At 46.5% G+C, this 24,181-nt stretch overlaps 1 long non-coding RNA gene across 1 annotated transcript; it reads right to left on the reverse strand.

Moving 5' to 3' along the window:
* Positions 1-18,515: 18,515 nt before the first annotated feature.
* On the reverse strand, positions 18,516-22,757 carry LOC124225483 (uncharacterized). The gene is made up of 3 exons (XR_006885084.1): positions 22,594-22,757; positions 21,423-21,493; positions 18,516-19,938 (listed from the first exon to the last, which is right to left on the reverse strand). It is a non-coding gene; the product is annotated as an uncharacterized LOC124225483 (long non-coding RNA).
* Between the last annotated feature and the right edge of the window lie 1,424 nt (positions 22,758-24,181).

The following is a 24,181-nucleotide window of genomic DNA, read 5'->3' on the forward strand; positions in this document are numbered from 1 at the left end:
GTGGAATCCCTTCCCACCTCTCCTCCTAGCCTGATGTGGGGTTCTTCCCCTCAAGGCATTGCCGACCCTGGTGTACCAGGCCTGATGGGGTGGGCTCAGATGCTCCTGGACCAGAGCCAGTTGCCTGTGGGGAGAGTGGACTCAGGGTCCAAAAAGACTGAGTGAAGTTCTCAGCTACAAGGTTTTTAAAAACCCCTTTCTCCTAGGACAATCTGGGAGTAAATGCTAGATGCCAGCGCCAGCTCACTACCCGCTCCCCTTCAACTTCCTCAAGAATAGGAAGATCTCGCTCCGTGCCTTCTAGAAATGTGGAGTGAGATATTCAGCCCTCTTCTTGGAGCCACGACTCCTTGGACCTCCTCCTTCCAGCCGTGTGGAAAGAGCCTGATCAGGCAACTGGACCCTGGGTTCTACTTCCTGCCCCCTGCCCCCAACCATGGACAATTCACCTCCCCTGTCTGGGACCTTTTCTTGTAGATGCACATTGATGGCAAGGCAAAGAGTATGTTCTCAAATCACCCTTTTCTGTATTGAATTATATCCCAGGTGCCTGGTGCACTGTTTCACGCTTCCAGCTCTCCATTTCTTTTCTTGGGCTGTGTTCAGAGAACGCTGCTGGCCCAGCACCTCCCCCTTTGAATTCTCTCTCTGTCATTACTCCTCTTAGCCTCTGACTTTGCGTTAATGTCAGGGCTCGGGGTGAGGGTTGGGGGTTGTATCTGCTGCATAGACATCTCCTCAGGCTGTATCTTCTGCAAATTTAATTCAAGCTGTCAGTTTTTACATTTCTTGGCACTGAATCCTTACCAGCACTTTAACTGAAATCTTCAGATTATTTCCTTCCCCCCCCCCCCCACCGCCCTTTTAGAGTATGAGATCTTCAGCACACAAGCAATATTTAAGTGCCAAGACTATGTAGCTACAAAGGAGTGTGTGCATTAGTGCACTGGTCGGGGGTGATGGGAGAAAGCTGTTGAAGGGGCTGGAAGAGCAACTGTTGTCTGTCTTAGTGAAGAGCAAGCGGAGATAGGCACACACTCCAGCCTGGGAATGGAGATTAGACCCCAGGGAGAATGGCTGAGGGAGGAATGTGGACTTGCAAAGTCGGCCTGCATGGACGCATCAAGCATTCCTGAATGCCAGCTCCATGAGGCACTTGGCTTCGGGCTGTGAATCCAGAGATGAGCAAGACTCAGAGCCCCTGTCCTCGTGGAACTTAACAGTGGAGGTCAGGAGGAAGAGGTAAAAAAATAATTATATGTTTACAACTCTGGGGGGGGCAAGGATCTTTTTAAATAAGACTTGAAATGTAAACTCCATAGAACAAAAGATTGATACAATTGAAGACACCAAAATTTAAAATTCTGTATAATAAAAGACACAACATAAACAGAGTTAATGATAAGCCAAAGATTGGTAGAAAATATTTGCAACACTTGTAACACCCAACGATGTTCCGTTGTGGTGTGTAGAATGCCTACAAATCCAAAAACAGAAACATGTGTAAATGATATGTAATAGTTATCTGTTGCTACATAATGAATTACCTCCAAATTTAGTGGCTTAAAACATTTGTTATCTCACAGCTTGTGTAAATCAGGAATCCAGGCACGACTGAGTGGGTCTTCTGGCTCGAGGTCTCTCACAAAGCAGCAGTGAGGGTGTTTTGTTTTCCAACAGAAGTTCTTCTTCTGACTCTGAGGCTGGTCCAGTTTCCGATCTCTGTAGCCTAACCTCAACAACATGCAGTGCCCAGGTGGAGAACTGTGGCTACAGGATGTCAGAAGAAGAACTTCTGTTGGAAACTGGGGAAGGACCCGCTTGCACGCTCACTCACGTGATTGCTGATGGGATTCTGTTCCTCAAAGGTTATTGGACGGAGAGCCTCAGTTCCTCGCTGTCTGTTAGCTGGAAGCCATGCTCAGTTCCTCGCCATGTGGGCTTCTCCACAGGAGAGCTGAAAATAAGGCAGCTTTCTCCATCAGACAGAAGCAGAGCCAGACAGAGAGAGTGCTAACAAGATGGAGGTCACAGTCTTTTGTAACTTAACTTTGGAAGTGACAAACTACCATCTTTGCCATTTTCTGTTCATTAGAAGCAAGTCACTAGGCCCTTAAGGGAAGGAGGTTACACAAGGACACAAATACAAAAGGGTGAGGACCATTGGGGGCCCCATAGAAGTTTGCCTACCCTAGGAGACAAACGGATAATCTGTAGACTGAGAAAAGACCTATAAACTTACGAAAAGATGTTCAGCTCCACTAATAATGAGGCAAATGCAAATTAAAATAATAAAGAGAAATCATGCTTTCTCCATCATATTGGGCAAAATTAAATACTGATGGCATCTAGTTTTGGCAAGGTACAGTACTCTCACACACCCTTGGTTGAAGAGCAAATTGATATCAGGCATGAAGAGGCACGTAACTTTTTATCCAGCAAGGGAAGTTCTAAGACTCTATTGCAGAAAAATGCAGATGCGTGAAGATGCACATTCAAGAATGCTCACTGAAATAGCGTCTGTGATAGTGAAAAACTGCCCATCTATAAGGATGGTTAAATAAATCGTGAGGCATCAAATCCACAGAATTCCAGCCAGAGATAAAAAGAATGGGAAGATCTTCAAAGATCTTTCAAAGAATGGAAAGATGGAAAGATTTTCAAAACCTATTTTTGAATAAAGAAAATAAATTGCAGAATAATTCATGCAATGTCAAGTACAAACAAAACAAAAGCACATAACAAAACCAAACCATTATTTTTCTGTGTACATAGAAGTGTGTAGATACATATTGAGATGTGGAAGGACACAGGCCAAAATGATGATAGCCATTACCCCGGGGTGGGGGTGGGGGAGAGGAGATTAGAAGAGTGGAAGGATGGCTCAAGGGGGTTGTCTCTTTATCAGTACGGTCTTAACTTTTACAATAAGAATGTGTCCATGCATTGTTTGTCTCGTTAAAAAATAACCGAAAAGAATGGCTATTTTCAAAACACACGTTACCATCAGTGGAAATAGTACTACCAGAGAGTGATCTTGTGAATCGAATGTCCTTTCTCCTAGGGCAAGAGAGCATCCTGTAGCCACAGTTCTCCACGTGGGCACTGCATGTTGTTGAGGTTAGGCTACAGAGATCGGAAACTGGACCAGCCTCAGAGTCAGAAGAAGAACTTCTGTTGGAAAACAAAAATGGAAAGAACTCCAGCACCGGAACATCACGGTTGTTAAATATATACCATACCTTTTAGGCAATTCAGGATGTTTGATGCATGGCATGGAGTGACAGGGATGCCAGGCTATGTAGAATACTGACGGAAGGTACAGGGTTGCTGGACGTGATAATGTCTCTTTCCTTCTCCCCTTTCCATGTGGTCATGATGGTGATGAGAAGAATAGAGTTGAAAAGAGACTGAGAAGTTACTATAATATTGGGGCCTATAATATTTTTAAAAAATGTCCTCTTCGGTTGGACTTGGCCTAGACATGTCTGCTGATGGATTTCATGCTATTAACAAGGTATCCTAAGATTCTTTGGCATGGGAGATAGAGAGAGAATGGCAGTGCAGCATAGGAGTGCCGTGGTGGAAGCATGCACAGGCATAGAGTACCAAGGGAGCCCAGACTAAAGGATGGTCGGGGAAGGCTTCCTGGAAGAGGTGATGCCTGAGCTTACCTGACCTTTGGAAGGCAAGTAAGAATTAACCAACTAAAGAGGAGAAGAAAGGGTATTTCAGGCAATGAGGGTGACCAGAAAAAACAAAGTCTTGAAAGAGAGGTTTAACAGATCTGGAGAAAAGAGTGTAGATCATGGGCTGGGAGGCAGCTGAAAATAAAGCCCAGTGCAAGTGTAGGCAGGAGGGCTCGGTGACAAAACTAACGCAGGGAGAAATGCACCTTGCTGGGCCAAAGCAAAAGTGCCATGTTTCCCACCTTTTCTATGCTGCCTGGAAGCATCTCTTTATTCTGGATTGTTCCTGTCAAAAATCAAACTTTGAGCCTTGCCACTACCTCCCCGCCCAGAGAACAGATTGAATTTTGCACAAAAGCACTAGCACGGTAGGACTCTCAGGCAGCAACTGCATTTGAGGCGTCTCTGGGCAAAGATGTGACCCATGGCTTCAAAACAACCGATGTGGGATCATAGGCCTTTGACACCAAAGGGCAGACAGAATTCACCCGAGTCAGGTGAATAATTGTACACTATGGAATTCCGGATCTGGAAGGGCTTGTCTCAGGAGAACGAGGTGGATGCTGCACTGCTGTCACCGAATCAGAGTCCAGGAGGCCGCCCCGTCAGGCAGCCGGCAGACGTCATCTTCATCTCTACTGATGAGGATGCTGGGAGGGCATGGGACTCACCAGCCTTCCCTGAGGCCTGGGAGTTGTGATTTGTTTCTTCTAAGCGGAGTCTGGGGGCGAGAATTTTGACTGATTTCATGTCTGTTAGTTACTTTCACGGTTACTGGAACAAACTCCTCTATTCTCTACCTGCAATCTTTCCTGCAGCTCCTGGGCGTAGAGTCATTTTTGCAGGAAGCCTGTGCTTTCGGTCTTGGACAAAGCTTTCGATGAACTTTTGGGTCATGTAACAGGGACACCCAGCTCCTGTTGCCAAATGGTGAGGGTGACAGGACGAGAAGATAAACTGCTCTGCCCTGGGAAATGCCTCTCTATGGATGATTTGCTGGACGATGCCAACATGGGAGTTGGCCGGCATGGGGAAAAGGGTTTATTTTGCTTGTTTGTTTCTTCTTCTTGCTGGACCAGGGAGAAAGTTGAGGTGCCTGGGTGGACCAGCACCCTAGAAGATGACCTGAGTACTGATGAGGAGACTGGTGGTGGGGCATTTTTCTCCCCTTTTCGTTGAGTCTAACAAAGTCTTGAGAGGTGTGCTGCGGGACAGAAGCACATGGCCAAGGCGTTCCATGGTAGGGGGATCCTGCAGTGCGGTGGCAGGTGGGGAAGGAGGGATGAGGGGCTCCCCACGGAGGGCATGCCTGCCCGTCTTCACTGTGATGCCCAGTATTCTGTTGAACTTTCTTTCTTTTTCCTTTTTCATGTTTTCTGATTATTCTCAAATCTTCTCCAATATTCTGCTAAATGTTTAGTCCTGCCTTACTAAGCACTGGAAAGTTAAATCAGAGCCGAAGTCTATACTGGGGCAGAGGGTTCTGGGGGGACTGCAGCTGAGCAGTGTGAGGCCAGAGGGAAGGAACAGGTGAGCGGCCCCAGGGAGCTGACAGTGTCCCTGAGGCCCTTGAGGGGTACCTGGGCGCGGGAACCTGCCAGAAGGACAGGCTTCCTGGAGTGGCCCAGGAATGGCCTTGAACTCTGGAGCTGGGGGTTGTTTGTATTTTGTGAAGCTGATTCGTTGCCTCTTCTCCCCTCTGGAATCTGAGAAATAGACACAAAGGCCAAGGGGCAGTGGCCACAGGCCTGCTCACCTGGCTCGTGGCACCAGAATGAGAGTCCCAATCTGCATTTTAACTGAGATGTCAGCTGCCTGAGGGCAGAATTGGGTCCGCAAGACAGACCTCCACTGAGCTGTCTGCGTGGGGGATCGCGGTGGCCTCGCTGGACAACAGCAGGGACTCTGCAGCCCTCACCCATCACCTCCTCCTGTTACCAGGGGATGGAGCAATGGGAGCTGCATTCCCACCAGCTCACCCATCAGACAAACCACCTGTCCGCTGGAAAGGAGCCTGGGAGAGGGCGAAGCAAAGGGCAAAAGGTTTCTTCCTAACACCTTGCGGGGAGAGAGAGAATGGCTCCCCATATAAGTATTAAGTTTAAGGATGATCCTTGAAGGACCAAGAACCCAGAGACCTCGACTTACAATGGTAAATGAGGAGAGGCCGATATGGATGGTTAAAAGCAAAGACGCAGGAATCCACTTGGCTCTGCTACCAGCTGTGTGACCTCGGGCACGTTCTTTAACATGTCTGGGACTCAATGTTCTCATCTGTAAAATGAAGGGGTGATAATAACATCAATTTTGTTTTTTGTTTGATAGAATCTGCATTGTCATAAGGATTAAATAAGTCAACATGTAAAGCTACCAGATCAGTGTTAACTCATTGCTTTAACTCTTAGGAGTGTGTAAGCGCTCAGCACAGCTCCTGGCACACGACTGGCGGTTGATAAATGGTGGTTCAATCTACTGTTTTATCTTTGGGGTGAAAATCAACACCAGAGAGCCTGACAGTGAGCGGGAGTGGTCAGTGGGAGGAGCGGTGGTTCTCAGCATGGTCTACTTTTCAGAGGAAATATAATAGATTGTTCCAATAATAGCATGTGAAGAGAAATTCCTTTCCTAAGTGGGGGTGGTGATCTACTCAAGTGTGAGTGTGTAGCGTTGCTGACGTGCTGTGTGTGACTCGAGCTCTTCTAAACTTTCAGTGTCTGTGGGTTTTAGCAATCCCCGGTCTCTCCTAATGTCTCTCCTCACCCCCGGCCCCTCCCCGCAGCCCTCTAATGAAATGACAGCCCTTAGGTGGAAACTCTGAGCTCTCAGAGCCCACGCCAACGGGAGGGGGAGGATGGGCTCCTGTTGCCCGCTTCCTTACCGAGCGCAGGACGAGGCAAGAGGCCAAGGCGATTTCCTCTCTTTTACTGCGTCGTAAAAAAGCATCTCATTCTGCACGTGACACCGCTCGGTGCTCACGTCCAGGCCATGATTAGCAGATAATCTCATAAAGGCCTGTGGTCCAGCTGCCAAGACCCACCTTGGGAGAAAGAGAAGGCCTCCGGCGGAGAACCCTTCCTGCAGCCTTGAAGGTTCCTTCTCTTGAAGTCACTCCTTTCTGGTGTGGGGATAACCCCAGCCCTCCTGCTCCTTGCTCGCTTGGCTCCCTGGCCGCCGTTTTACCTTCTCAAAGAGATGCCTGCCCCCAATCACTTAGACTCTCCCTAAGAGAGGGCCTCATCCTCTGACTAAATCACTCAAGTATTGAGTTGAGAACTTTGGAAATTGTCCAAACCCTTTCATTTTTCTGATGGGGAGAATGAGGCTCAGGGACATGAAGTGACTTCCCAAGGGTCACACCACAAAGGAACGGCAGAAGAGGGATCAGAATCCCGATCCCCGGACACTCATTTGACGGAGCCATTGTCTACGCTCTGCTGATCACCACTTGTGCCTCTTGCCTGGCTGAGTGTTCACTGTGTCAGAACCACTCAAGGAATAGCTGCTGAGGTGGGGCCTCAGCTCCCAGGCAGTCCTGGAGCCATCTTGCGAAGTCATCAGAGCTGCCCTTTTGCTTGTTCAGCTTAGCAGGGGCACCCAGGAGGGGGACGGGGATTCATGAGTGTGGCCAGCAGCCCCCTGTGGAGCCTGACCCTCCATTTGATCTGTTGGCAGCGTCCAAGCAGCCCACTTCCAATCACCATGAGACCAGATAGAGTTAGGGCCAGCGCGGCCCCTGTGGGTGACCAACACAGGCCACTCTTCTCCAGCCTGGAGAGAGCACGGAGGAGAGGGAACGGCACGGGCTTCGGTGTGCGACAGACCTGAGTTCCAGTCCTGGCACTGCCACTTTCTAGCTCTGCTGTCACACTTGGTTATACAATTCATCTCTCTGGACCACATTTTATTTATTTATTTATTCCTTTTTGTTTAGGAAGATTAACCCCGAGCTCTTTTTGCTGAGGAAGACTGGCCCCGAGCAAGCATCTGCTGCCAATCCTCCTCTTTTTGCCGAGGAAGACTGGCCCTGAGCTAACATCCGTGCCCATCTTCCTCTACTTTATGTGTGGGATGCCCACCACAGCATGGCTTGCCAAGCGGTGCCACATCCTCATCCAGGATCTGAACTGACCCACTCCGGGCCGCTGAAGCAGAATATGTGAACTTAATGGCTGCACCCCCGGGCCAGCCCCTGAACCACATTTTAAAACTAAGAATAAAAATTGCTGGCATCAGAGGGTTTTATGAGGATTAAAAGAGAATCTTTTTAGATATACCTCGCATGAAGCCTGGCTCATGGTAAGCACTCATAACACAATTTTACTTTTATTATTATTATTATCTCTCTGTACAAAATAAGGCAAATCACAACCTCAGATCACAAGCCTCAAATTTATCACATAAAACAGTGAAATGATTCTTGCCCCACAAGCTTAACCGAAGCTTATGAAAAAGCACCTAGTGGGTTTTCCAGTCAGCATTCATTTCCCTCCTTCCCTCTGGCGAGTCCCAGAGGGAGTTCTGGGAGACAGAAAGAAATGCAAGTTAACTGAAGGGTGAGGCTCAAGATCCATTATTTCCACCATGGGTGCTAAACAGCTCTGTCTATGTCTATATCTACAGCTGTATCTTTAACTATATCCACATCCATATCTGTAACTGTATTTACATCTATATTTATAACTTTATCTGTATCTATATCTGTAACACTATCTCTATCTTTATCTTTTATCTGGATCTATATCTTTTTTCCGTTTTTTTTTTCTTTGTGAGGAAGATTCGCCCTGAGTTAACATCTGTGTTACCGTGTGGGACGCCACCACACGTAGCTGATGAGTGGAGCAGGTCCACGCTTGGGATCCAAACCTGCGAACCAGGGCCACTGAAGCAGAGAGCATGGAACTTTAACCATGTGGCCACAGGGCTGTCCCCTGTCTCTATCTCTATTTCTATCTCTGTTTCTATCTCTATCTCTATCTTTTATCTGTATCTATATCTTGAAGTATATGCTTCTAGCCTTTTTTTTTCTTTAAAAAAAGGCAAACCATTCAATTGTATTCAAAAAAAGATGCATGCTTATTATAAATAATTACTGTAATAAAGTTTAAAGAGGGAAGTAGTAAGATAACCCCAAATACTACTACTCAGAAATAACCCTTATTGAGAATAAATGAGCATCATCACTATTATCTTTGTGTTCATATATGTAGATAGGAAAAATAAATATCTAAAACCACATTAATAAAAATGAGATCACAACTCTAAATACTATTTTAAAATATGAATTATTACCTTAAAGTTTCCTGGATTTAGCAGAAGAAAATATACTAAAGTAAAACTACCATTATTGAATACGTGCTTCTTTACTGTGGCATAGCATTTCCTCAGAAACCCTTTGAAGGTTGATGAAAGTGATTATGGAAAACATCAGAGGTAGCGGTCATCGTTTCTTTTTAAACTGGGTTTCAATTTTAGTATCAACTGTATTTGGGCTGTGAAAGATAAGAACATGAGCACTGTCACATCTCTTCCTGCCCCCCCACCCCACAATTTGAATTTTGTTGGTTCTATGAGTATTTTTACATTGTTCAGACTTACTGCTCCAACTGTCTGCTCTCAAACCAGAATAGTTTCCATAGTTCATGTAACGGTTCAGTGCCAGCTCTGCTGACTCACATCCCTTCTATGGGGTGGGGCGGGGGGCAGATAATACACAACAAAGGAATCAAATATATGGTATATTAGAAAATCACACATGCTGGAGAATAAATGCAAAAAATAAAGCAGAGGAAAGGAGATCCCTGATGCTGGAGCGGGTGGGGCACCGATTGCCATAGAGAATAAGGCAGCCGGGGCAGGCTCCAGGCTCCGGTGAGGGACGGTGTTTATCCGAAGCATAAATGTTACATAGATCTATTGCCTATCTGTAGTGCTTTTTCCTGGGGTTTCCATCCCTAAGTTCTTTTTTTTCTTCATTTCTTAATTGGCCGAATGTCATTGTCAGACAGTTTTGTTCACGAAGGGCTCATGGGTGCTGTATTCCTGGAGGGTTTCTCAGGTTTGAGAAAGTTTGTAGCCTTTTTATATTTAACAACATTCTTGTGTGGCTATAGTGTCCTGGGGTGCACTTTCTTTCCCGTAGAACATTGTGAACACTGTCTTGTGACGTTAAACGTCGCTGTGGTGAAGGCTGAGGCAACCTGGATTGGAACCCTTGTAAGGATCTGCTTTTCTCGACTGAATGTTGGAAGTTCCGTCTTTTAACTGGTGTAGATCTGTCTTGAGCCATCTGTATTAAATTTTCCTGGAACATGGTATGTCTTTCAATCTACATATTCAATTTTTTTCTTTACTTACATAATTTTAAAAGTTTTACCTTTGGGTTTGGATACTTATTTTTTATTCAGTAGGAGTTAAAAAATCTATTAGCTTCTCTGTACTTGTTTCCAACCTCTTTGTTTTTATCTGCATTTACTGTGATTATCTTGAACTCTTCTCCATATAAATAATTTATTTTCAGTGGAATATACCTGTCTCTGCTCTAGTTTTTGTCTTATTCTATAATGATGTGGTTTGGGGCCTCAACTTGTTTCCTTACATCCTCCATCTCGCGTTTTATGTTTAATCTCATTATCTTGTCTTTCAGCTCTTCTGTTCCTGAATTTATATTCTTATTAAGATGTTCTACAGCATGGAAGAACTGTAAAGAATTTCCTTTTGTTCCTTTGCTGTATTTTCTCCTAGCTTGGTTCTTTGTCTCTCTCTTCCTTCCTTCTTTCCTTTCTTCCTTTTCTGCCCTCCCCGCCTCCCCCGCTTCTCTTTCTTTCTTCTTTCTTGATATGTTTGCGTAGTTCTTTCATAAATGAGAGGAATTTTTATGATGCTGTTTCAACGTGCCAACATAACATCTGAAGAAGCTCATTATAGAGTGTCCGATTCCATTTCCTGCCTTAGAAAGTGCCGTCTGGGGATGCACTGGAGTCCATCTTTGTTGCCGGCGACTCTGCAAGAGCCTTAGGGCCTCCGTGTCTGTTTCCCCTGCATCCGGGATGGTGGCCCGAGGCGGTAGATTAGATCGGGGACTACACCGGGCCTGCTGACAGGCTGGCGGGCTTGGACATAGACCAGTGGGGAAAATGCTAGGACCAGAAGCTATAGGAGCCCAGAGAAACTGGCTTGAGGGAGCCAGCAATCCGACTTTAAGTATCCAAACTGAATGCTTAGAATCAGCAGCTACAGTGGCTGACAGAGCTTATGTTGTGGAGAAAAACGGGTGTTTACTTACTGGTTTTGTCACCTTGATCCTCTGTTTTCCCATCTGTACAAGGGGAATAATAACGGTATCTTTGTCATAGGAGTGTCATGAGGATTAGGTGAGGGAACGAAAGGAACACTTCCCTCAGCGCTGGCCGCTTTAATGAAGGCCAGCATTCTCTATCGTTATAACATGTTATACAAAGTCCTGACAGGCATTGATATCAGAGAATGTCTGATCAGAAGGCGCACTGAGCAGTAGAAATACGTACTGAAAGAGACACAAAGTTAATTCGGTGCCAGCCACAGTCTTTAAGGCTGTTAGTCAATCATGGCAGCAGGTCCCCAGCCTGTGACTGGGAGGCCATGAAGCTCACCCTCCCTCCTCCAGGGTGGTGGGGACAGGTGAGGGAAAGCGGGATCTGATGAGGTCAGACAGGGTGGCTTGCCCTAGTCCAGTGGTTTTTTAAGTGTGGTCCCCAGGCCAGCAGCATCAGCATTCCCTGGGAATGCGTTGGAGGTACACATTGTCAGGCCTCATTCCACACCTACTGAATCAGAAACTCAGGAATTGAGAGCTGGAAATCTGTGCTTTCACAAGCCCTCCAGGTGCTTCTGACGTACTCTACAGTTTGAGAGCCACCTGCCTTCTCCTGTTTGGGCTCGTGTTTGAGGATCGAGCGGCAGGATGGGAAGGCAGGAACCCCAGAGTGCCTCGGCCAACATCTCAGAAACTTGAAGTGGGCTGTGACTCTGTGGGCAGAAGTCAACTGAGCTGTGCTTGTTAATGGTCAATGAACATTTTAATAGGCATGCAATCAACCTGTATATTTATTTCTCTAAATATGTATCTTCTCTGTAGCATCTATATGGATGTGTATATTGCCATGCTTAGCTATTTTGTGGTGAACTATAATTTTGATTATAAAGTGATAAAACATAGAAAAACACTTGACTCCCATAGTTTTGGAAAAATCTGGGGCTCACGGTGAAACCAGAGTATCATCTGCCGTCTGGTGGCAGCGTACCCCACCGACAGGTTTCAACAGTGATAATTAGAAGTCAAAGATCTCAGAGCAATCAAGGGGGCATCCCGGGTCTGAAGAAATTAGGGAAGGTTTCCCCTGGGGTTGGGTCATTATCTTTCCCTCTGGAAGATGAGAGATAGGGTGGGGAAGAGCATGGACTATCGAGTCAGACAGAACCAGGTTAGAGCAAACTTTGGAAAGGCGTTTAATGTCCCTGAACCTCAATTTGAAACGATGATGATAGTATAGTAACGTTTCCGTCTCCACATTATTGAGAGGGTCAAACGAGGGAATTGGGAAACAGCTGGATGTGTTTGGAAACTATTAAGAGCTGCCCAGATGTGAGTTGTTTATTATTTATGTTTGAAACATGGTCTTTAATTGTGCAATGTAATGTTCTCTGTTGGAGGAATTCTAGATATTAGCAAGCAGGTGGAGACGGTATTTGGTGTTTGGATTTGTCTTAAAAATTTTTTTAAAGAGGACCTAGGGAAGGGAGATTCTGCCCTGAGATTACCCCAACCATGATTTAGGAAGGAAAGAGGAACGACCAACTGTATGCCCCACTGAGGTGATGGGGCAAGAAGATCAAGAATCTGGCTGTGAGCCATTGTGTTGCCCCCTGTGCTCGTGTTGTCTTGACTGGGAGAAGGGAGGCTGGAGAGAGAGCAGACTGGATGGAAGCTGGCAGGGACACAGGTAGGAATGGGGGAAAGGGGGAGAAAGAGAAAGAAGAGAGAGGGCAAGACAGACGGCAGGAAGGGAGTTAGCAACAGAAAGGATCAGAGAGAGAAGAGAAGGAAGAAGGAAGAACCTGTGCCCTGTGCTGTTGCCCTAGTGGGTTCTGGGCCTTTCCAACAGCCAGGACTTTTGTGAGTCCACTTTTGCGACTGAAACACTTCTTTCTTCAGGAGCCTTGTGCTTTTGTACGTGTGAAGTGTTTGGATCCAATGCGCTGGTGAAAGAGAAGAGTCCTGCATTGCTGGAAAAATGGACCAGATGTCTTTAAAATCATCTAAATTGTCTCTATTTTTTAAAAAAGTTACTCTTTCCATTGCTGCCAGATCTGAAAGTCCAATTTGCCGGGATAATATATCCGGTGTGGATAAAGATTTCCAAACTTGAAGTGTTGTCGCTTAGCAACCTGGAGGCATGAAGGGCCACTCGGGCTCGGCCGTGGAAGCTTCCCGGCGACCAAGCTTCATGCCACAGCGGGGACGGGCAGCTCACTCAGCCCTTGGGCCGGCTGTTCCTCCCCTTCCAGATTTCCTCCCAGGTATAGAGGCTGATAAAGTGTAAACAGAGGGAGAACAGGAAGGAGGGAGAGCAGGGAGGCGCCCAGAGGAAAGTCCCAGGGTCGTGCCCGTGACTTGTCCTTGGCCCTCTGCGCACATCCACAGAGCTGCTTCTCAAGGGGTGTGGAACGAGAATATGTGTGTTCTTTCAGAAGGCTATTTTTAATGTTAACTTTTTCTTTTAAACTGTCTACATTATCATTATTGTTGTTCTGCCTGCTGTCGTTTAGGAAGAATGCTTTTAGTCCCTCCGTGGTGGGTTGAGCTTTCCTTTGTCGACCCAGAACCCAGGCAAAAGTTTGGGGCTTCAAGTTTCAGTGGAGAACTGTCCAGCCCTCATGTGTGCTCTGCGGGGGGGCTGGGACACGAGGCGTGGACACTGGAGTAGTCTCCCAATGTCCATTCATCTTTCTCTTAGTAATTACTCTGATTTTTGGTCCAGTTTCCATCCTCTTGCCTCTACTCACTTCTTCACTGGCAAAAAGGTGACTCCACACCTAGGGCCTGTGGTCCAGACCTAAGCCAGTGTGCACAGTTGCATCTTTCAGCCGTCGCTTTTGCTTCAGAGACGGGCCTGCGACGTCATTCTGGCTGTTGAGCTACAAGAAGAGGAATTTGCTGGGGTTCGTAGGAGAGCTCTTCCTCATGCAGCTGAAGACATTTCTGGGTTTGGCCCTCTTGTGTTCTGTGTGGATGCTTGCAGCCATTTTGGGGACCATGAGAGGCAGCCTTAGGATGGAACTGATTCTATGAAGGTCGGGGTGAAGAGAGAGGAAACGAATACATAAACGAACAAATTCTTGATGACACAGTGAGGCCACTGAATCAAACTGCTCCTGAAGCCCAGCTTTTCCTTGAATCTCCAGTTATATAAACCAACAATTTTCCATTATCTTTTAAGCCAGTTTGAACTGGATTTTCTGCCCCTTAGAATCAAACATTCCTTATCGATGCAGTAATGTTTGCTGAGCACCTATTCTATGACTGGCGCTCTATAAAATGTTTCATGTGTAGTATTCTCGCCGATCCCCATAGTAACCCGGCAGGGAAGGCATAACAACCCCATTTTTCAGCTGAGAAGAACTCCAGTTCTAAGACTGAAGTGGTTTGTGGCAGAGCGGGAGTTTTGACTGAGGGCAGGCTGACTCCTGAGCTCAGGCTCGTCCCCATGCTCAGACTCTCAGCCGGCAGCAGAGAGCTGCTCTGAACAGAGATGGAGTGAGAGCTGAGGGTGAGGGCAAGTCTGGGCTCGGAGCTGACGGGCCTGACGCAGGCCAAGACGAGGGCCCTGAGTGGAATCTGCAGCGGGTTCAGACGACCCGGCTTGTTCGGGGTCCTCAGGTGGCAAGCTGTCCTCTTACACCACGTGGCCCCCTCCAGGCCAGGCCACGGCTTGCTTTAAATGCCAGCGCCCTGGACACCGTGAAGTATAACCGCTTAATGACAATTACTCATCCCTATAAACATTTGCAAAGGCTTGTGAAATTTTATTTTATTGACTCATGTTTCCTAATTTAGTGTCTTCCTTTCAATCGCCCTATTCCAAGTTAAGACAAATCAGCAAATCACTGGGATGACCAGACCTTTGGGACGTGACAATGCTAGTTAACGCTCATGGAATATTTACTCTGTGCCAGGGTCTCGTCTAAGTACCTTCCTGGGCAGCTCATATGTTGGGAGGTAGTATATTGTCACTCCCCGCCCCCTTGCAAACATGACATGGAGGCTCAGAGAGGTTAAATAGCTGACCTAAGGTCACACAGCTACATCCTGTGCTCTCAACTGCTTGCTGTATTGCCTTTTCATATGGACAAGGTTCTTGGCAAACAGGATGTAACAGGTCCAGTGATGGGCTGGGCATGCCTGCCTCATTACCATCCAGTGTGGAAATGAACTGAGTGTGGCTGTGAAGTAGTGAGGCTAATTTTACAAAACACGACACACCTTATTGTGCATATTACTGCCATACTTTTTAAAGTTATCTTCCACTCAAACCCTCACTTTTGAAAGAAAGAAAACCAGGAAAGACTATGTAAATCTTCGAGACAGAAAAATGATGAGAAGAGACTAACACTGCCAAACACTAAATATACTGCTGAGTAGTAATAATTAAAACAGCATGGTTCTGTGATTGAAAATAGACAGCTAGACCAGTGGAAAATACCAGAAAGCTCCTCACTGCTATTATCTGGTATGTAATAGAAGTGGTATTTCATATGTGGAGGGTTGGGCAAAAGGTGGTACTCAGAACATATTAATTTGGATTCTATCTTTCTATCATAAAGCACATTAAATTCTGGATAGATTAGAAAATAAAATATAAAAACTGAGCCCACAGAATGTCTAAGGGCAAATTTAGGATCACAATTCGGGAAGGTTTTCCTAAATATTGCATCCACAGCAGAAACCATAGAGAAATTTATAGATTTCACTATGCAAAAATTAAATATTTCTGTATAGCAAATATACCATAGAATATACAAAAAGTTCATAACCTTAATATATAAAGAACTCTTATAAAACCAGTAAGATAAACTGGTGAACAGAAAAATATGAAAAAATGTCAGGCCACTTTCATAAATTGTTAATGGAAGTGTAAACACATGAGGAAACACAATGTAGCAAAATATGTCCAACCCAGCGAGTCCCCTTCCATAAATTATCTTAAGAGAAGGATGGGACAAACACGTGAAGGATGATCATCACAATGTTATTCATGATAATTAAAAAATTGAAATTAAGCTAGCTGTCTGAAGAGAGAATAGGTTAAATAAAGGATGGTATCTATGCATTCAAAGAACATTTAACAGTGATGAATAAGGACGGTATAGATGTATATTTACTGACGTGGACACGTTCTTGATCTGTGGTTAAGTGGAAAAAGGAAGTTCCCCACATACATTGGAATATGATCCTGTTTGTGTGTGTGAGCCTCTTCTTCTAGGCATAAAAATGCCTGGCAAGCTATTCGCCTAAAAGATAAATATATTTGTTTTGCTATATACAACATATATATCGTTCTCTGTGTTTTCCAATATTCCTTAAAGTAAATATATGTTTCTACGTGATAAACTTAAATATTAGCAGATTATTTTGTATGTACCAAATATTACATAATAAAAACCAAACAGAAACTGAAGATGTGCCTATAAACAACAAGACCATTTTTTCCCTTTTTTGGCTGAGCGGCCACTGAATTGGCCAGTAGGTTGCAAGAAAGTGCACGGGCGTGGGAACCCCCCCGACGTGGGTAGAAATCTCAGCTGTTCTGGACGAGTTGTCAGATTCTGGGCACACCCCCCACCTCCCTGAGACTCCGCGTGCTCGCCTGCGAAGTGAGAAGAATGTTTACCTCGCAGGATTATGGTGAAGAACACGGTGACGCGATAAAGCTCCCTGCTCGGTGACTGGCACATAGACGCGTCTGAATAAATGGCAACAAACATCATCCTCCTTTAACGCTCGGCTTGAGTGCCTGTCCGATGTCGTCACCACCCACCCCAGACAGCTCCTTCTGTGCTGGCAGAGCTCCCATAGCGCTCGATGGACGCCTGCCATTGCTCCCTCGCTCTGACCCCTAGATGTGAGCTCCTAGAAGCCAGGGATCAAGTGGGCCCGTGTCTGGGTTCTAAGAACCTGGCTCAGTGCTTGGCACATAGTCGGGACACATGAAATATTTGTCAAATGAATAAAGGAATGAATGAAAAACAATGACGGTCGATGACAGCAATGTGGAAATAAGTCAACATTTCCCTCAGGGAACAATTTTAGAGGCCTAACACTCACTGGTATAAAAACACTTTGTTTTTAAACTACCTGAACATTATTTTGGAATCCCATTTCATAATATAATAAGATTTCAAAAAAAGGGATTATATAATAAGATATAAGATATAACAATAGAAATTGCAAATATTTATTGAGTACTTGACTGAGTGCATGGCACTATATATATAAAATTTCTATAATATATGTATAATTTCATGTATTCCTCTCAAAAGATAAACAGAGAGGAAGCTGATGGTAGGAGAGTATAAGTCACTTGCCTCGGTATCTAGAAGTGGCAGAAATAGGATTTGAATCCAAGTCTTTCTGGTGGATTCGAGATCCTTAACCATGGGCTCTTAACCGTGGCCCTCTCCGAATGACATTTTAAAGGCTTTATTGAGAAGAATGAAGAAAGCTCCCTTCAGCTGGATCAGTGGACGTCAACAGCGCTGTAGAGAGGCCTACAGCAGCGGAAGATGAGCAAGAAGAAGTGTGTTGGGCTAAGAGGTAAGAGGAGGCAAGAATGATGGGCGGGAGGAGGCAGAGATGACAGGGAGAAACAAGACAGCAAGATGGGACACTAGACAGAGTCGGGGAAGCTCCACTGACTGCTGCGGCCTGCCGTTTTGGGAAGCATCATTTTTATTATTTGGACAAAATTGTGAAGCAGGTGATTCTTATGGCATAATCAGGCAGGCACGAAAGGCATGCAAATAGAATTTTGTTTTGTGTTACAGTGGAATAAGATCAACTGTTATTGGACTAAGTATATTGATTTGGTGTCGCACTAAAGCAAATCCACCGTCCAGGGCAGTCTTGGCAGTAGGGAGAGGTCTGTCACCTCCCTCCCCGCAGCCCGGACCTTCCCCCACCCCCAAGCCTTTTCGGTGTTCTGTTTCTGCTAATCCTTGCTAAGAAGTAACTGGTGAGCAAGAGGTTAGCTGATGGGGTCTCAAGGTGTGACCTTTCCCAGGGGCATTTGCATGTTAATAGAGGACACTGGGAACCCAGGAACAGCCTCCAGGTCTCAAATGAAAGAAGTCCTGAAGGTGGATGAGAGGGGTGGGCCAGGCCCCCAGGGGCCCTGCTGTGCCTCCACGTTGATTCCGCCTGTGTGGATGGCCGCTGGTCTGGGCTTCCCTCCAGCTGCTTTGACAAAGAAGTGGTTTGGAGAAGAACAAAGCGATTGTGTTTATCCTCGGGCAAGTGCGCCATTGCCAGGGCTGTGTGCTCAGTGCCCAGCTCAGAGTCTGGACCCAGTAGGCTTTGCTTAATGGTTGTTCATTGAATGAATGAAGAATGGCCTTCCCACCGCCTCCCCACACACACACCTTTAGCCCTATTGCTCATGAATCCTTTAGGCCCAAGATCCCAGGCCTAAGACCTGGACAATGTCTTTCTAGTTATAAGAACATCGCCGAGAAGAAATTTCTACCATTCGCATTTTATTATTTTTCCTCCATATAACTAGAAAACCTCAAAACTTGTGCTGAATTGCATGACCTCACTGACCATGTTTCGTGTTCCTCGTTGAACTGTGGTTGAAGCCATCTCCCTCTTAACTCCGGCCAAACTACAGGAAAGAAAATGCCCACGTGGACATGTTCTCAGGCGCTCGCGCATTTCAAGGTCCTAGGGAAGGAAGGGGGTGGGGGACGGGGAGGGAGCAAGGAGGACAAGACTACTTTTCTGTTTGGCTGAATTCATCAAAAATGACCAAACCCCATACCGAACATTCATCACTAATTAAATCCTAGCACCATAATTCAGAGAAAACAATTACAGCATTTAGAATTTTTAAAGGAACTATTATTGCTGCCTTGGCCCTTTTAAAAATTATGCTCCCCAAAGGACAAAATGTGATCCATTAATATGTATGTATTATTACTTTTTTTGTAAGAGGAAGATTGCTGATGCCTGTGAATATGGAAGCATTTATCGGTTGCAGACAGCCGCTGAGTTGACTTGCAGTTTTAAGTGCAGTATTTTCTAGAATCTAAAAGGCTATAACATTAATTACCTTTTTGCCTTTAGTTGGTGGCCTGCTATTTTCTGTCTTGTGTTCTCTTCTCTTACCTGGCCACACGGGTAACTGGTTATCGAGTGAAGGGGCTGGTCAGACCCAGGAGGGGTAGAAACCATTATCGGGTCATCGTACAATAAGTCATTCAATGGAGCGCAATTCCTCCCGTTTACCACTGGTGCCCAGAATGAGTGGTTGATTTTCATTTTTCAGTTGAGGTTCCCCGGTGTGTTGGCTCCCATGCTCATCCCTGAGCAAAAGGCGTTCTGAATTTCTACGTCAAATCCGTGATCCTTCCATGTCGAGTGTCCCCAGCTAAACTGGGATCTGATACTTTTTTCTCTTTCATTGTATCCTTCTTTGTCCTGATAATTTAACAGAGTTACTGAGAAGTGTGTTAACTGAGTCTGGCAGCAAGGATCACAGTTGGCCTTTGTTAAGACGTACTGTGTGCTTGACTTGTGCGTGTGTGTGTGTGAGTGTGTGTGCGCTGGTGCATACATGCACGTATGCATGTATGTGTGTGTATATACATATAGAAAAGCACAGCTCAGACATTTCCATTCTGCTCCCTGATCAGTCCATTGTCACATGCATTTGGCATTCATTATCCGCGAGCCTCAGGCGCCTCTGGTCCTGTGCCCTGGCTCACAGTGATTCGGTTTATAGAGATCATATGGCAGGAAAGCAGACCTTGAAAGACAGAGCTCTGAGAAGCACATTTGATGAATTTCCTATGATTGGAGTCTGGGTTTATTCTTCTCTGCGGCGGGGCAGACACCCCAGAGCACCCGGCCGGCGGCCTGGGAGCCCAGCGAGGAGTGGAGGCCGTGACAATAAGCACACTGTTTTTTTCTTCACACGTCTCGGGTTGCATTTCCTATCTGGGAAAAAAAGAAAAGGAAGGCTTGTAAAGGATCCAGAATCTGGGCAGGAAACCACACAGAGTGAAGGTTGCCATTGTCATTAGCAATTAATGTAACCGCCAGGGCTGGAGGAGGAAGCCCTGCCAGGCGGCGCGGAGGGGGCCATCCCCTGGTCACCAGCCGGGGCTGGCTGGAGGAGTGGGCAGGACGTCTCCACCGGCTCTCCTGAGAGATCCCACAGTGCTAATTTTGTTTATTGTAAAACAAGGTGCCCGGGACTTGCTAAGTTATAAAATGTCTCTGCTGCCCATTGTTACTTTCTGTGGCTCCATGTCCAATTTGTTAGTCCCCTAGATAAGTGGTTTTATTTTTGTCTTAGTCTGTTGAGGCTCATTTCTTTCACAGGATTTCCTGAGTGCCTTCTCTGTGCCGAGGCCTTGGGCACGGGGCTGGAGGCTGATGCTCCTTGAGACCCGTGCTGAGTGTGTGTGTCCAGGCAGGCGCAGGGCTGTGCGTTCTCCACCCATCACCTCAGTTAGGCATCAGTACAACTCTACGAGCTAGATTTTCTCCTCACCCCATTTTACGGGTGGCATGGCTGAGGCCCAGGGAGATTAATGAACTTGCTCCAGATCATAAAACCCATACATGGGCTGGCTGGGATTTGAGCCCAGGCGAACTTGTCTCTTCAAACCTCTGCTCCTAATCCTTGTTTTATGCCCAGAAGAAGCCAACAGTCTAGGGGCAGGGGAAAGGGTGTTCCTGCAAGTCAATCAATGATTAAATGACAAGGTGATGTGGGCTCTGATGAGGGTAAGCATAAGGTCTCTGGGAATCCAGAGAAGAGACACCTAATCTAGCCTGGGGAGGCACTCCAGGAAGGCTGCCTGGAGGAGGGGAGTCTGACATTCCTCCTGTGCTCTCTTGTGTCCCAATGGTATGTTGGCCAAACTAGTCAGTCTGGAAGGGATCATTAAGGTATTTGTATCTCTGTGCTGCTCACTATGTAGGTGTTGGAATGTTCTGCAGACCTGTCCGGTCCCTGAAGATGTCTGCTTCTTATGTCCTACTCAGCAAGGTCCCAATTGGCTTGATAAGAGCTGGGCTGGCCGGCATTTCTTCTACACTTTAGATGGATTCAAACCTCTCTCCTCCTCTCCTTCCCCTCCCTGCTTTGTCTGTCTTCCTCTTCCTCCCTCCCCTCTCTTCCCCCACCCTCTTTCTCTTTCTTTCTGGTAGTTTAAAAAATGCCACTTTTCATTAATGTGACCAAAATGTCATCAAGTAGTTTAATGCTCTTTAATGTCCTTGTATCGTTTACGTTTTGCGAACAGTGTGGAAATGAATCCCATCTGTGGGTTCAAGAACATCAAAAAATTTGGACAGGCTGTTTAGACGTGCTCCTTCACATTGCATTAGCGTGTACAATGTCAGCGGCCGAGCCCAGCGCGCCGGCCGGCCTCAGCCCGCCCTCCCCAGCCTGGGAGGGACAGACCACTTACCTCAGGAACTCAGTCAGTCCTGGGGATGGGGTCTGGAAGGCTGCCCAGAGGCCCCAGGAAAAGTGTGAAGCCTAAATAAAAAATGAGAAATGATTCAGGAAAATCTCTCTCTTCCTTTCTGGTGCCAAGACACCCCAACAATAGCTTTTTCATCACTGGGGTGAGAGGCTGGTTATAATGCGGTCTGACTTCTTCAAAAGTAATTAGCCTGCCTCTCTCTCTCTCTCTCTCTCTCTCTCTCTCCTCTCCCCCTGCCCACCCTAGTTCCCCAGGGAAGAAAGCTCAGGGGCCAAAATTAAGCTGACAGTTTGTAAGGAGGTGGCTATAAACCAAAAATGACTGGCCAGTGTCAAGTTCAGAGCCAGAAGAGCTCATAAGAGAGGCGGTCTCTGTGGGCTCGCATCAGCAGGGTGGCGAGTGCAGGACGACCCTTTCGCTGTAGCATCGCTCCCCTTGAATTCTGGCGGCTCTACTTTCTAGAAATACGGTCTTGAACGAGTGAACCGCTGTGTCTCAGTCTCCTTACCTGCAAGGTGAGGATACCGATGATATCAATGAGTTAAATGAGCTCGAGGGTGTGAAGTGGGCAGAGGAGTGTCCGCCACAGGAAGTCCTCAGCAGAGGGCACTGGTGTCGCTTTGTGGCCCGGCTCCTGCCACCTCACGGCACCTACACTGAGCCCCTCCAGGGGCTGCCAGGTGGACTCAGCCCCTTCCTCCCTCCCAGCTGGGCTGTCCCGAACACTCAACTTCCCCTCCCCTGCAGGGACGGTGGTGAGGGGAGGGACGAGGGACCTTGACTCCAAAATATCCTGGCCTTTTTTTCCAGCTCTCTGGAAACCCCTCATTCTAATGTGCTCCCTGGAAAGAAAGATGTGGCTTTTTATTTCAGGAAAAAAAAAAAAACAAAACACAAAAGCTTCTATTCTTCCCCAGACATGGGGATCCGCAAGAGTGGATTTTTAGCTGTTAATCATTACAGCTCGGTGAATAACAATCCACTTCTCTGAAGGCTCTGGGTCCCCAGCCGGTACTGTAACCTCCCCTGCTCTTGCGAATGTCCTTTAATTCTAAATACAAACGTCAGCACATAACTTCTGATGGTTATTTCACAATGTTTAACACAAGGCCATTCTGTCTTACCTTCTAAGTTAAACAAACAAACACATTACCTTAATGCAATTTCCAGAAGGACAGTTTGCTTCTAGGCTCTCCATTGGATGTGCTCTGTAAGACGTGTGCCGTCAACCTGGGGGTTATTTATGTTAAGACAGTTGGGCCAAGGCCAATGAGTTCTGTGTGGAGGTCCCTGGAGACTTGTGAGCGCAGCTTAGTGAGGCCACTGCTGCAGCCTTTGTGCTCAGCTGGATGGGAAGGACACCAGATTCTGAAGACCAGCAGGCCTGGCTGTAAGATCTAATCATCTCCAACTTGCTGTGTGACCTTGGGCAAGCCACGCAGTCTCACCCAGCCAGAATTTTTCTGTCAGTGTAAAATGATGCTGGTCAGTGTCTGTGTTGTGCCTCTAAGTGTCACGGAGACGTTATGTGCTCACAGGCTCCAGTTAAGAAGGCTGTTCCTGACCACCTGACTGGGTTCAATGCTCGAGTCTTCCTTGAGCCATCTACTTTCCATTGGAACGCTCATAGCACTGTTGTGGGCCTGTGGTATAGTACCACGGCTAAGAGCATAGACTCAGGAGCCAAGCTACACGGGTTTGACTTCTGGCTCTGTCGCTTGTTGGCTGGTGACCCTGGATAAGTCACCCAACTTCCAAGGCTAATAACAGTATCTGTCTCAAAGGACTGTTGTAAGGATTAATTGAGCGTAGCGCCTGACACAGCAAATGCTCTGTATAATAAGTACGTCGACTGTTATTCTCTCTTCAATTATTTAATCTCTCTCTTTAGTACTACACCGAGAGTTCTCTGAGGAGAACCATGTCTGCTTTTGCTGCCATAGCCCACCAGTGAGCACAGGGTCTGGGAGACTCATTATTATTTGTTGAACTGTATGGAAGTGAAACAAATGATGTAAAAAGGCTTTGTAAACCACCATGCAAGAAATTTTTTCCTATTAGCTCTGGAGGGAGTTTATTAGATGAGATATCTCCAGGGCTCTCAGAATTGCTGCTGCTGTTCAACTTAACAAATTTTTTTTTTCTCCCCAAATCCTCCCAGTGCATAGTTGTGTATTCTAGTTGTGGGTCCTTCTAACTGTGGCATGTGAGACACTGCCTCAACGTGGCCTGACGAGCGGTGCCATGTCCGCGCCCAGGATCCGAACCCTGGGCCACCGAAGCAGAGCGTGAGAACTTAACCACTCGGCCACGGGGCCGGCCCCTGAACGTAACAAATTTTGATCAGTTGACTAGTCGGTTTATGAATTATCTCTGTTGTCAGTCTTCTCCACATTTAGTTCTTTTCTTCCTGGTTTGTGCTGAGTGGGTCTGTAAGAAAAAGCCTTTGGGTTTGCTGACAGATTTTACTCAGCCAACGTTTACCGAGTGGCCCCTACAGGGCGACCCCAGGCGGAGAAAGGTTGCCGATGGGAGGCAGAGGGAGACTCGTTTCCAAGCTCCTAGTCTAAGCAGGGGAGGAAGGTGTATGACTCCAGGCCCGGCCTTGTGTAGCATCCTATGCCCCTGGCCACAGTGACAAATGAAGGCCTGACCCAACCTGGGTCAAAGTCCTCCCCAGGATTTTCTCGATGGTGACTGAGAGGCACGCTCTCTTTCCTTTGGGGTTGAATGGTGGTCAA

Source organism: Equus quagga, chromosome 14 (assembly GCF_021613505.1).
Source record: "Equus quagga isolate Etosha38 chromosome 14, UCLA_HA_Equagga_1.0, whole genome shotgun sequence".
Taxonomy (NCBI): Eukaryota; Metazoa; Chordata; class Mammalia; order Perissodactyla; family Equidae; genus Equus; species Equus quagga.